Source organism: Moschus berezovskii, chromosome 22 (assembly GCF_049115385.1).
Source record: "Moschus berezovskii isolate FMDL1 chromosome 22, NW_MosBer_1.0, whole genome shotgun sequence".
NCBI lineage: Eukaryota > Metazoa > Chordata > Mammalia > Artiodactyla > Moschidae > Moschus > Moschus berezovskii.
The window spans coordinates 14,835,762-14,848,116 of NC_142481.1; positions in this window are offsets into that span (position 1 = coordinate 14,835,762).

A 12,355-nucleotide genomic window follows, 5' to 3' on the forward strand; every position below is an offset into this window, starting at 1 on the left:
TTGCAGACAAATATGAAGCATCCTCCAATGCAATTGTCCTTCACTTTCAGATGCAACCACTTTTAGAAGACATCTTTGTGGACAGGGTTTTACAATTTTGTTTGGAGAATTCTGTATACAATCAAAACGTAGTGAGAAGAGTGTTGTTACTTCTGTGTCACTTTCCGTTACCCAGAAACAGTTTCAGCTTAGGGCCAGTCCTCAATCCACACCTTCTCTTTGTGCTTTTAATGTGTATTTTCATATTTTATTTTATTTATTTTTTAATTAGAGGAAAATTGCTTTACAATGTTGTGTTGGTTTCCACCATACAACAATACAAATCAGCCATAATTATACATGCATGCCCTCCCTCTGAGCCTCCCTCTCCTCCCCAATCCCAGCCCTCTAGTTCATCACAGAACACCAGACTGGGCTCCCTGTGCTTTACAGCAGCTTCTCACCAGCTGTCTCTGTTACACATGGTTGTGTATAAATGTCAATGCTATTTTTTCCATTCGTCCCACTCTTTCCTTCCCCTACTGTGTGCACAGGTCCGTTCTATCTGCATCTCCATTCCTTCTCTGCAAATAGGTTCATTAATACTATTTTTCTAGATACAGTTGGTATATATATATATATATATATATATATATATATATATATATGCATCACTATACAATACTTGCTTTTCTCTTTCTAATGTACTTCACTCTATATAACAGGTTCTAGGTTCATCCACTTCACCAAAACTCAGTTTTGTTTTATATTAAAAAAATAATTTAAAAAGATTAGACTTAAATATAAAAAAAGAATAAAAAATGCCAAAAAATTCTTAAAATTTTTTTTGTTTTATATATATATATATATAAACCATTTTTAAGTCTTTACTGAATTTGTTATAATATTGTTTTTGTTCTGTGTTTTGGGTTTTTGGCCACGAGGCATGTGGGATCTTAGTTCCCTGACCAGGGATCAAACCCGCACCCTCTGCGTTGGAAGGCGAAGTCTTAACCACTGGACCATCAGGGACGTCCAAATTCTTCTTTTTTTTTTTTGGCACAATCTCAAACTTAAAGAGAAGTCGTAGTTACCGAAGAGGATTTTTCCACTCAAAATATTTAGCACATTTACAACTGGATGCACTATTACCACCTTTAGTGTGTATTTTCTGCAACCATTAGACTCACGAGGTCACATTGATTAAATAACTGCCTGATGAAATAACAGAAAAGGGTTAACATAGCTTGGCCTCTTCTACAGGAGTGTGTCTCAGGAGTGAATCCAACTGTATGCTAAGACCCCCAAGTCCTTCTGGCAAATATGCAGCCATGGAGATAGTCTTGGGAACATACAAACACATGCACAGTGGTGTCAGGGGTGGCATTGCTAGTAAGATCCTGGCTACCTACAGTATGGCCTTTCTATCTGTTAAAGGGAGGAAGGTGGGTGGAATGGGGAAACTCCAGTGCCTGGTGGCCACGGAGTTGCTCATGGTTTGAAACAGCTGAGCTGCTCTGTTTGATCTGAGTCCCCGTAAAACCGAGTTCCCCTAACATGTCTATGATTGACCTCTCTATCCAAAACTTGATTTCTTTTCTTGTCCCATAGCTGTTCCCCCCAAGATTGAGGGGTGTCAAAGAAAAGGGAGAAATGAAACTGAGTAGGATCCTCCTGGGTACAAAAGCCTTTCCAAGACCCCCATTTCTTCTTTGTAGGAAACAGGCTTCAGCCTCCTAGACTGTCCCTGAGTTCCAGTGAAAGAAATTTAACATATTTCCATCTAGGGAAGACATTCTGGCTTATATCTAATGCAAGTGAGACTTGAACCCAGCCAAAACCCAATTGAATCTATGGTCTTTAATAGATCATACCTGGTCTCAGGAGTTAATGAAGCTCAGGTCCTTGATATCTCATTGCAGAAAGAATTCAGTCAGAAACTAAGTAATAGGTAAGAAGTAGATTTATTTAGAAAGAAACACATTCCACAGACAGAACATGGGTCATCTTAGAAGGGGAGAGGCCCCAAAATATGGTGTGGTTAGATTTTATGGGCTGGGTAATTTCATAGGCTGATGGGTGGGAGATTATTTGGGGGGAAGGGGTGGAGATTTCCAGGAACTAGACCACCACTCACTTTTTGACCTTTTATGGTTGGCCTCAGAACTGTTGGGGCTTCCCTGGTGGCTCAGACAGTAAAGAATCCACTTGCAATGCAGGAGACCCACATTCCATCCCTGGGTCAGGAAGATCTCCTGAAGGAGGGCCTGGCAACCCACTCCAGTATTCTTGCCTGGAGAATCTCCATGGACAGAGGACCCTGGCAGGCTACAGTCCATGGGGTCGCAAAGAGTCGGACATGACTGAGCGACTAGGCTCAGCACACACAGAAGAGAATAGTTTTATTGCTTTGCTGTGCTTAGTCACTCGGTCATATCCATCTCTTTGCGGCGCCATGAACTGTAGCCCACCAGACTCGTCAGTCCATGAGATTCTCCAGGCAAGAATACTGGAGTAGGTTGCCATGCCCTCCTCCAGGGGATCTTCCCGACCCAGGAATCGAACCCACGTCTCCCGCATTGCTGGTGTCTTCTTTACCACCTGAGCCACCAGGGAAGCCCACAGCAGGCTAATGCCCTCAAAACCATGTGTCCCAACTTGGGGAAGACTCAGTGAGAGTTTTTACAGCAATTGTTCAGAGAAGGCATGATCAGATGGTGGTCATTCTTCTGATGGGTGGGTGCTGAGGTGAGTAGGAGTCAGCATCATCAACCTTCATGTCCAACTGGTCTGGGGTCCACATGCTTGTGGGCAGCATAGAAATTAATCATTAACTTCTCCCACCTGGAGGGGATTTCAGTATCTGCAAAACAGCTCAAAGATATTGTTGCCTGTATATCCCTTGATGGAGAAACAGGACCTTGCCCCAAGGCTGCTCTTGACTGTTTCTTCCTGATCTTGCATTTCCTCGCTTATTAACAACTGATTGAATCTTCCCACTGGAACTCAGGGAAGGTCATGGGGGCTGAATGAAGGCTGTCTCCTGTAATCAAAGAAATGAGGGACACAGAAAGGCCTCAGGAGCCCCATGGTATCATTGCACTGGGAAACCAAAAAATTCGTGTGACTTTCTTTATTGAGATATTCGCTTTGTTTGCAGTGGTCTAGAATTGAACACACAAAATCTCCAAGGTCTGCCTGTATTCCTCTGCCTTAACCATCCCACGGCCAGCGCCAAGCAACTAGAAAGCACATCAAGAGTCCAAAGCCCGCTTCAATCACGCTGCTGGCCCATTCCAAACTGTTTACCCTGCCCTGCCTTTACTGTGTTCTTAGTCACTCAGTCTCGTGTTTGACTCTGCAACCCCAAGGACGGTAGCCCACCAGGCTCCTCTGATTCCATGGGATTTTTCAGGCAAGAATACTGGTATGGGTTGCCATTTCCTCCTCCAGAGGATCTTCCTAACCCAGGGATCAAACTTGTGTTTCTTGTGTCTCCTGCATTGCAGACGGATTCTTTACCTGCTGAGCCATCAGGGAAGCCCATCTTTCCTGAGGAAACTCCAGTAAAGGTCATGATCTAAGCCTTTCCCTGGGTCCTATCTCCTATCCCTTGACCACACTGTGTCCTTCTCAAGTGGCCCTGTGTGACACACCTCCAGTTTCTAGGACCTGTCAGTGCAATAAACTTGCTTTTCCTGAGCCTCTCCTCTGTCTCCTCTTGTGGCTTCAATGGCCTGACCATCTCATCAGTTCAGTTCAGTCGCTCAGTCGTGTCCGACTCTTTGTGACCCCATGAATCACATGAAAGGACACAAAACAATAAAATACTGTTAGGTAGTTAGAATAGGAAACAGGAGTCCAAAATGGCATGGCCTGGAAAGTCCCATGGACAGAGGAGCCTGGTAGGCTGCAGTCCATGGGGTCACGAAGAGTCGGACGCGACTGAGCGACTTCACTTTCACTTTACACTTTCATGCATTGGAGAAGGAAATGGCAACCCACTCCAGTGTTCTTGCCTGGAGAATCCCATGGACAGGGGAGCCTGGTGGGCTGCTGTCTATGGGGTCGCACAGAGTCGGACATGACTGAAGCGACTTAGCAGCAGCAGCAGCAGCAGTTAGAATAGGAAACAGGAGTCCAAAATGGCAGCGGCTAAAAGACAAGGAAGGGAAAAGCCCGTGAAAAGAGAACAAAGGAAGGTCAAAGGAAGGTCTGAGGACCGGAGTGAGGACCTCAGGTAGAACAAACAGCACTCCTGGCTAGCTCAGTTTACATAGGGCAGGCCCAGGGGTAGGAAAAAACATATAAAAAGAGGAGCCAAAGCGCCGTCTTTCTCTCTCTTGCTCTCTTGCGCGCGCTGGCACACTCCCCCACTCTCTTCTCTTCGTGTCTTTGGGTTGGCATGCCCTCACGCCTCGAGGATGGATTCTCCCGCTATTTTCTAAATGAAATAGAGCTGTAACACAGAGTTGTAACACTGAATTGTCTAAGAGCTATAACACGGTCTGTCCAAGACCCCAGAGCTGTGACGCGTCGAGGGCTTTAATGTCCGTCACTCCAAATCTTTATTGTGACGATACAGAACCAAGGAGCATACCCTCGCCTGACGATACCATAGGCTTGTAATGTACACTAAAGAACCCTTCTGGATCAAGGAAAACAGCAAAAACAAGTGTGTGGTGGGGGTGGTGTAGAGGGGCAGCAGAGGGGAGGAGGGGGACTTCCTGGTGGTCCAGTGGGTAAGAATTCACCTTCCAATGCAGAGGACATGGATTCAATCCCTGTAGCAGAACTAAGATCCCACATGCCACCCCGTGGGCCACAAAAGCTAGAGACACCCACGCACCACAATTAAGACCAGTGCAGCCAAATAAAAATTTGTGCGACACTCCCTTGTTTTTGTCACTAACAGGAGGATTAAAATTTAAACTGTTTGAGTATCTCCATAAATAATTATTTTTGCTATGTATGTAGGCTGTCACTTCAATTGTGCCCAACTCTTTTCAACCCCATGGACTCCAGCCCGCTAGGCTCCTCTGTCCATGGGATTCTCCAGGCAACAATATTGGAGTGGGTTGCCATGCCCTCTTCCAGGGGATCAAACCCACATCTCTCATGTCTCCTGCATTGGCAGGCAGGTTCTTTACCACTAGTGCCATCTGGGAAGCCCAAAAGCATCTTCAAATACTGCCAAATGTCTCCTGGGAGGGCGAAGTCACCCCAGTTGAGAACCATTGTCCTGGGTGAATCACTTAACTTCTAAGAACTTCCTCCTCTACATAATATTGCCAATAACAGTATTTACCTGGTATATCTTCACTGTGTACCATATCTACCCGGATAACAGCATGCACCTGTGTGTTAAACTGTGTGTTAACATGTGTGTTATGCTTGGCATAAGGCCTGGTATAGAGGGACAGCTGTCAGATGATTGTAATTAGTATCATTATGCTGTTATTATATGTAATTAGAGGCACACCCTTAGTGCTTGGAAGCTACTTTAACGCCTCTCAGCCATCTTGAATTAGTTCCTGTCTCCGAGCCCGTTTCCTTACGTGCAAGACTCTGTTCTGCTTTCTTGAGCATCCCCAGGGATTTCCCTTATAGCTCAGTGGCTAAAGAATCCATCTGCAATGCAGGAGACCCGAGTTCGATCCCTGGGTTGGAAAGATCCCCTGGAGAAGAGAATGGCCACCCACTCCAGTATTCTTGCCTGGGGAATCCCATGGACAGAGGAGCCTTGTGGGCTACAGTTCATGGGGTCACATACAGTCAGACATGACCTACCTCCGTTAGTCAAACGGATTGTTTAAATACTAAAATATTCCACCCAGGTTTGTGAATACCGACTGCCAAGCCCCGTCCTCTCATCTGCTCCTTCTCAAGACTCCCTCACCACCTCCCATAATCAAAGGGACACACAGGGTGCTTCTGAGGCCCCGCTCCAGTGCTCAGCAATGACTGGGCTGCTATTAAAAAATGCAGATTTTTTTATGTGGCAGCCCTGTTACTTGCCAACCGTCCCCTTTCCTCGCTAACAGAACCACACTATATATATATATATATATAATTTGCATTTATTACTTATTTATTTTCGGCTGCGCTGGCCCTTCGTTGCTGTGCTCCGCTCTCTCTAGTCGCGGCGAGTAGGCTCTACTCTCTAGCCTCAGTGCCCAGGCTTCTCATCGCAGTGGCCTCTCTTGCTGTGCAGCATGGGCTCTGGGGTGTGCAGGTTTCACTAGTTGCTGCTCGTCGGCTAACTGGGATTTTTCTGCACGTGGGATTTTCATAGATCAGGGATCAAACCGGTGTCCCCTGCATTGCAAGGCAGATTCTTTTCACCAGTGGACCACCAGGAAAGCCCAGACATACGATTTTTATAAATACTTATTTTTATTTCTTTGGCTGCACCTGGTCTCAATTGTGGCACGGAGGATCTTCGATCTTCGTAGCAGTATGCAGGATCTTTAGTTGGGGCATGAGAACTCTTAGTTGCGCCCTGCGGGATCTAGTTCCCCAACCAGGGATGAAACCCTGGTCCCCTGCATTGGGAGGGCAAGATCTTAGCCCACTGGACCACCAGGAAAGTCCGCACGATATTTTTTTAGATGCAGCCACGGGCCAGCCTCAGGAGGCAGACATATTTCCCTTTGTTGGCTGCTGGCTCCTGCAGGAAGGTGGCCACGTGGCCCCGCTCTCCACAGGGGAGGCCCTCCGTTCCTATTCCTTCCTGCCTCCGTGTGTAGTTATAACACCTGCAACTGAGGCCACCACCTTGAAGGATAAAAGCCAAAGTACTGAGGATGGTGAAGGGGAAGAAGAGACAGCTAGGCTCCTTGAGGACATAATTAAGTAACTGGACCCACCCTGGGGCTGGTGAGGGCAGGGGCAGGCATTCACTGGCAGCAAGAAGCGGAGCAGTCCCAGAAGCTGGATCGGAGGGGCTGTTCTCCCCCAGGTGTCACTTCCACGGTGCCTTGGATCCTGGCCATCCTCTGCAGGGGAAAGGGTGGGGAGGTGCCTGCCTGCGGCCACCCAGCAGCCTATTCACCCCTGCTCCATGCTCGCATACCCTTGCCTGTCCCTGCCAGTTTTCCATGTTGGGTCAGCAGACTTGAAGTTTTCCCTAACCCAGCACAGCCATCCCTGGAGGGATCCTCAGGAGTCCCACCTCCCCATGGTCTCCCCAGCCATCAGCATCTCCCCCCTCCAGTCACCTGAGCCATCTCTGACTGCCCCATGGTCAGCCCAGCCCAAGCTCCCCAACTTCTCCAGGGTAGTAATAAGCACAAAACAAGTTTCAAAGAGGTAGAACCCAGAATAGTGGTTTACAAATTTCTGGCCATGACTTATTGACAAGTCATAATTAGCACTTTGTTTTTAAATGGAATACAATAAAAAATTGATTTTTCCAGAGCACATGACATATTTGTTGTTGTTCGGTCACCAAGTCATGTCTGACTTGGCATATAGTAAGGGTGAATAGCTGCAAGAAATTCTGTGTACTGATTGCTATGGAAAACGTATTTCATACTCAGATTGTGGTTACAACATTTGGAAGGATATTATGCCTTGAAGTCCGCAAAACATGCCTGGAAAAAATTAATATCAGGCCCCTCTAAACCTTTTGCTCAGCCCATCCTCAGGAAAAGTTCCTTTTATTTAACCAGATACTCAAATCAGAGACCCTGGCCTCGTTCTGGATTCCTCTCTCTCTTGTCTCTCCACCCAGTCCAACAGAAAATCCTATTTCTTCCCTTCAAAACACATGCAGAGTACAGAAGAAACTAATATTATTTTGTAAAGCAATTATACTCCAATAAAATTTTTAATAATAGTAATAAATACATACATTTAATTATTTATTACCATTTAAATTGATGTTTTCGAACTGTGGTTCTGGAGAAGACTCTTGAGAGTTCTTTAGACAGCAAGCAGATCAAACCAGTCAATTCTAAAGGCAATAAACCCTGAATATTCACTGGAAGAACTAATGCTGAAGCTGAAGCTCCAATATTTTGGCCACCTGATGTGATGAGCCGACTCATTAGAAAAGATCCTGATGCTGGAAAAGATTGAGGGTAGGCGGAGAAGGGGACGGCAGAGGATGAGATGGTTGGATGGCATCACCAACTCAATGGACATGAGTCTGAGCAAACTTTAGGGGATAGTGAAGGACAGAGAAGCCTGGCTTGCTACAGTTCATGGGGTCACAAAGGGTCAGACACGACTTAGCGACTGAAGAAGAACCATTTAAACACACTTGAGATGATTAACATGGCAACCCACTCCAGTGTTCTTGTCTGGAGAATCCCAGGGACGGGGGAGGCCATCTATGGGGTCACACAGAGTCGGACACGACTGAAGTGACTTAGCAGCAGCAGCAGCAGAGATGATTAACTTTAACAAATATATATGCAGAATCAGCCCCACCTCTGCCCCCACCTGGCTGTAGTCCTGGGCAGGATTGCCTCTTGGTGATGATTCACCTAGCTTGGAGACAGCAGGATCCAGGAAGGCACTCTGCACACAGTAGGTGCTCATGTCTGGGCTGACAGAACCACCTCCTCACCCCTGCTCAGTGAGGGTAGAAGGAGCAAGGCTGGGCTGAGAGGTGGCTTGGCCAGCATCCTTCCATTGTCCCCCTCCACCATCACTCCCCACAAGAGCTGGCTCTCTGATCTTCCTCCCTGTTGGCCCTTTGCATCCCCTCCAATTTGATCCCAGAGAATTCCTTGGCAGTCTGGTGGTTAGGACTCAGCATTTTCACTGGCCATAGCCCAGACTCGGTCCCTGGTCCCAGAGTTAAGAGTCTGCAAGCCACGTGGCATAGCCAGAGAAAAAAGAAAACATAGAAAAAAGAATTTGAGCCCAGCTGCTCCCTCCACACTCAGGCTGGTTAATTCCAGGCTAGTTTCACCCTCCCCACATTCCCCTCCTATAGACAAGAGAGTTGATCTATCCCAGGGATAGTCTCCAAATTCCTGATCCCCGATCCCTGGGGGACCTTGAGACATCCTTGTTCATCTCTGCGTCACAACCCTGACTTCAGCCTGGCCAGGAGAGGAGCCAGGCAAAGGGATGCTGAGTGATACCATTAACACACCGGACATCATTTAAGTCCCTCCAGGGACTCTGGCCAGGCCTGACAGCAAGGCTCAGGAAAGAATGCAGAATAGACAGCTGGGCAGTAGACAGACCAGCTGACGCCAATCCAGCTGTGAGCAACCCTGGGTAGCCTTGCAGACTTCCTCTGATTTCACTGGCTGTGAACTGGTACTCATGCGAGGGAACGGTACACCCCGACCTGGGACACAAGCCAGGGGACCAGAACTTGGGAGCCTGTGAAGCCGCTTTGTTTTGGTAACTATTTAAAAAGGACCCTGTGGATTTTTTTCATAACCGGTAAGTCAGAGCTCTTGTTCTTGTTCCAGCCCCAAATTTCTGGCTACGAATCAATCTTACCACACTAATAAAATTTTCCTTAAAAATGTTTTTTAACGCCCAGTCGTAAGAAGGATTACAATTACATAGAGAAAGCCAATGGAACCCACAGAATTAATACCTTCATGTTATGTTTAAGAATCATCTTGGATATTCAGTATTTAATATGTTTGAAATGTTTAAGAGAATTTGGCATAAAAATGGGACAAATGTGTCCTGTAAATGTCAGTCTTCCAACGTAACATGTATAATTGAGTAATTCATTTTATTTTAGACTTGTAATTTTTCACTGAAACGTGAAAGGGAATTTTTCAAAGTGGGTAAATGGTACTAGAATATTTAAAAGATCTTGATATGCTTGTAATTCATTATACGAGTTAAGAACCTGGGGAGGTTGTGCTTTTTAGAAGCTTCTATTGAGTGGTCAAAGAAAATTGAGATGTGTTAAAATGTGCAAAAGCAGAGCACTTAAGGAAATTTAATTAACTAAAATTCTAAATAGGATGTGAAGCTGTTGTAACTGGACTTGATTGAACATTAATCAAAGACCTCCCTGAAAGTGCCTGTTAAAATGATTGGATTTAAATAAGGACCTACTGTAGAGCACAGGGACCTCTAATCAATACTGTAAATACCTATGTGGGAAAAGAATCTCAAACAAGAGTGGATATAGGTATATGTATAACTGATTCACTTTGCTGTATACCTGGAACTAACACAACATTGTAAATCAACTATACTCCAAAAAGTTTTTTAAATAAATAAAAAGTTGTTTAAAAAAATAAAGTTTACTGCATTTATAAATAGAATAATATTTGGAAGTAAAAGTTGAAGCTAAAGCAGACAATATTTTTAATTGGTAGCTTTAATGTATTGAAGATTAACTTAAAACATGAAGTAATTCATCTTTTCCATCCACAAACGTCTTCCCCGTGACACCAGAACATTTCTGGACCCTCTGTCCTCTGTTGGTAAGAAGCCACCCCACCTCACTGGTTGTTGTTGATTTATTTATTTTTATTTTTTTTCAATTTAAATAATTTTTATTTAATAAATGGTACAAAGCACAATGTCAAAAACATTAACAGTTAAAATTTCACCAAATGAAAAAATACTGTAGAATACACAGTTGCAAAAAGCTTCATTAAGTTATTTTACAACTGCCTCAAGCTGCAAAAAGAAAAAAAACCTAATACCATACCTAAGTTATCCCTCTCTCAAAATAATGCCATTTATATTGTAAACCACGAGCTCCCCATCAAAAGACGGGAACTGCTTTTGTTAATTCATATATATATATATATATGACTGTATCACTTTGCTAGACACCTGAAACAAACACAACACTGTAAATAAAATATAGTACATTATAAAATAAAAATAAATAACAGATCTTTGGGGCTTTACACTGAGTTAGAGCTCCTATCAGAGGGATAACAGCACCACAGCCGCACTGAATCCTCATGAAGGAGGCACACGAATGACTGGATTACAAGAGTTACAGGAATGAGAGCTGCTCATTTCCCAGAAACTACAGCTCACAGAAAACCAACAAAGGCACGAGATACAGACCACTCACTTATGAATGTGTAAAACTCAAGAAAGTCCACATCACTCCTACAACATGTTGAAAGTGCCTCAGAATTCACACAATACCAACGTTCTCATGGTTCTGATTAAATTACATATACCAATTTATAATAAATGGCAAAATCTGTAACTCTGTTCAAAGTTTTAAAAGATTACTTAAGAATAGTTTCTTGTATTTCTATGCCACCTTTACAGTTCTGGTTTCTCATTTCTTAATTAGTAAATTCAGCGTGCAGGTTCTATCCCAGGCTAATTTTACACTTCCGGAAGGAACGGCCTCTTAAATGCACAGAGTGTTAAGGTGGGGAGCCCCCAACCACATCAGATTCGTTTCACATATGATAATATACATGTTTCAATCCATTCTCCCAAATTATCCCACCCTCGCCCTCTCCCACAGTGTGGAGTAGTCTTTTGTTGTTGATTTAATTGCTCAATCATGTCTGACTCTGTGACCCCATAGACTGTAGCCCACCAGGCTCTTCTGTCCATGGGATTTCCCGGGCAAGAATACTGGGAATGGGTTGCCATTTCCTTCTACACAGCCCCTCACTGGTGTAAGTTACTAATTTTCACTTAGAGAAATGGTGCAAGACACAGCTACTTTGTCCCCCAATCCACCTCCCTTTGGTCCACAGGAGCCTCTGAGATGACCTCCAGGGATCCCCAACTCTGCGTGTTTATCCTCTGCACAGTCCCCACCTCTGGGCGTACGCACTGGATTTAAGGGGCTCACCTCGAACAAACAGGAAATGGCCAAAGTAGTGAGATGTCACTTCTGAGACCAGGCTACAAAAGGGCTGTGATTTCTCTCTTGCTTGCCCTCTTTGCCTCTCTCACTTGCTTGCTTTCTTTTTTTTTTAAATTAATTAATTTTTATTTTTGGTTCTTCACTGCTGCTCATGCAGTCTTTCTCTGCTTGCAGAGAGCAGAGGCTACTCTCTAGTTACAGTGTCCTAGCTTCTCATGGCAGTTTCTCTTGTTGCAGAGCATGGGTTCTAGGTTTCCAGACCTCAGTAGTTGTGTGAGCTCAGTAATTGCAGCACACGGGCTTAGTTGTTCCATGGCATGAGTGATCCTTACAGACTAGGGATCGAACCCGTGTCTCCTGCACTGGCAAGGAGATTTTTAGTCACCAGACCACCAGTGAAGTCTCTCTCATTTGCTCTCTTGCTCAGAGGGAAGTCATACTCTGAGCCACCCTGCAGAGAGGCCCGGATGGCAAGGAATTGATGTCATTGACAGATAACCAGTGAGGACCTGGGACTTGCCAATAAGCACGCTGGAAAGCTTGGAAAAGTGTCTTTCCCCTGTTGCTTTGAAATGACTGCAGCTTTGG